Below are 2,890 nucleotides of genomic sequence, written 5' to 3'. Positions count from 1 at the left end.
GCCTCATTACTACAGGTCTCTGTGCCATGATCTGAACAGTTTTCAAGAGGAGAAAAGAAGACATTTTGACAAGAAATGTACTTATTACCTTACTAATGTAACTGTAAACCCTCTGTATAACATCTTGACAATAAAATAATATACATATATATGAATCCTTGTTCTGAAATCTTGAACACAGTGCAATAAAAATATGTTCATCTTTTAAAAAGAGAAGATATTAGTGGTCGAAACCAAACACTAGACCCTATTTAGCTGCCAACTCCATTTCTAGACTCTTGCCTTCCCTTCCTTCCTATTAACTGACATCTCCCAAAGTCCTTTAGGGTGAAGGGCAGAGTGCTATCACTGTGCCAACATAGGAAGTAGCCTTCCTAGATAACCGTAGGCGATGTGTGTGGGTGCTTGTATGGATTCCCCAACTCAGAGAAGTCAGCTGAAGTGAATAGAAGATAATTTTTGTATTGTTTTACTTCATAAAAAAATCATTCAATTAAGGAGAACAACTATTTGAAAAATACTCTTTTTAATTTTTGCCGGTCCTAGGGCTTGAACTCAGGGTCTGGACACTGTCTCTGAGCTTTTGCTTAAGGCTAGCACTCTCCTATTTGAGCCACCACACCACTTCCTGCCTTTTCTGGGTAGTTTATTGGAGATGAGAGTCTCATAGACTTTCCTGCCTAGGTTGGCTTCACACCACAATCCTCAGATCTCAGCCTTCTAGGTAGCTAGGATTTTAAGCGTGAGACACTGACACACAGCTGTAAATACATTCTTGTAAGTTTTATTCTCTGTGTCATTGTCCCATAGGGTAAAATATTTAATCAATTTCAATGATCCTTTTGGGAAAAGCAGTGTTGAGACAGTTCAAGGCTGGCCTTGAAGTCTTAATTTCCAGCCTCAACTTCCCAGGTACTTGGATTAAAAATGTGTACCACTACATTTAGCTTCATTTGGCTTTTCTGAGGTGTTTCAGGTATAAGCAGTTGAGGAACTTGATTAGATAGTCCACTTTTGAGGCACTATTTGTTTGGGGTTTCACATCAGACTATTAGAGCCCAGAACAAATGTAATAGTGCATTTTTCTTTTAGATTAGAAAGCCAGCATCAGAAATTCTAGGTACTGGGGTCTGGCCGGTGGCCCTGAATGGTATCTCCACATGTACAATGTGGGTAATTTCACCAAGTTTCTAGACTACAGGTGAGACTGAGTCAGCCATGAAGCTTGAGGAACTTAACCTGAGAGCAAACCAGGAGTTTTTGGTTCTGTTGCTCAAATCTCTCAGTCTTAGAAGAACAGTCATTGTTGTGAAACAGAGAAAGAACCTTAATCTCCAAATGGAAAACAGCACAAAACATGGCTTCCCTACCGTACTGCTTGTCCTGGGATTCATTTGGGAAATGAAGAGGTTCAAAATGCTGAGGAAAGAGAAGAAAATTCTTGCAGCAGGTGGGGTGTAGACATCACTCGGATCAGTGATCAAAGTTCCTCCAGTTACCGCCATGGCCAGTTTTCATGAAGAAAGGGAGTGGTTGGGACTGGGGGAAGGAAGATACTCAGGTGAAAATCCAGGCAAGATGTTAGGGAAGCCAGGAGCTGATTCTTTAAAACCATTCACCCAGTCTCCTTGTGAGAAAGTCCTTCACAGTGGTTCTGACTGTCTGTCTATATACTCAGACATACATGGTCCCAGCTGGAGTACAGATGAGCCTGGTAGGGACTTGGGGAAAGAGGTACTGGCAGAAGTTCTCAAACAATACACATCATGGCCCCATCACACTGTCTCTAAGGACACAGAGAGCCCCAACATGATCCTTGGGGACTTTCAGCAGTATCCTCTCAGTTGACATGGCTTCCCCTGAAATGGCTTCTTCTGGAAATGGCATTCTAATGAGTCCTCCAGGGCTGGTTCCCTGGCCTGACATTTCTTCCTGCATCACACACTAAATTGGCTCTTGGACCTGAGGATTTGTTCTGAGCCACATGATCTGGCTACCAAGCTCTATTGCTAAATAGATGGTTTCATGGTTTCAGCAACTGAAGCAAGGAGAAGGCTGCCTTGTCCAACCTCCTGCCTGAAATAGAAAAGAAATCATGGTTTCTGTTTGGCCTGCTATGCTACAACTCCTTATTTTTCTTTCTGTCTAGACTAGTGTTTGCTGGAAATTTACCTCGAACTTCTGCTAACTTCAGATCTTTTAGCTGTGATCTTCAGTGAGCATCCAGCATTAACCTAATGGATCAGTATTTTTTGTGTCCCATCCCTAGCTTCTTTCATTCATGTATACATATGCATGTCTGTGCACCTATATTCTGTGAACAGAAAACTCAGCCAAACCCAGCTGAGGGTAATGACGTTGCTCCAGCTGCAGCTGTCATGGTGCATTCTTCTCCCAGCTCTTCTCTCTTCTACCCATCTCTTCCCTTCACATTCTTCAGTTTTCCTTTGCTCACTCTTTCTCCAGTAAGTGCTCAAAGATGCTGTTGGAGTAGTTATAACTCTTCACCCTCACCTTTCAGAAAATTAAAAATAAGTGTTCACTTCTTGACTGTGAAAATGATACAGCCCAGAAAATACTGTAGAAGCACAAGAGAAGACACGTATCTCTTTATTTTTCCCAACAAAAGCCGCAAATACAAAGTGGTATTCATTACCTTTCCATCATGATAATGAAATACCTGGAAACAATTCACTTGTAAACAGAACAGGTTTGTTTGGATGTACTAGTGCAATGAAGCTTCGGCCCTCAGGTGGAGAGGCTGGCTGAAAAAAGAGCTCATTGGATCAAAACAAAACAACACAAAATGCTCATCAGGGCCATGTGTCCAAGATTCTTCCAGTCTAGAATCATTGTAGGGGGTAGGAGAGGGAAAGAGAGGGAGGAGAGA

Source organism: Dipodomys ordii, unplaced genomic scaffold, assembly GCF_000151885.1.
Source record: "Dipodomys ordii isolate 6190 unplaced genomic scaffold, Dord_2.0 Scaffold113, whole genome shotgun sequence".
NCBI classification, from domain to species: domain Eukaryota; kingdom Metazoa; phylum Chordata; class Mammalia; order Rodentia; family Heteromyidae; genus Dipodomys; species Dipodomys ordii.
The sequence above is the reverse complement of the archived record's forward strand: the minus strand, read 5'-3'. Positions refer to the sequence as shown.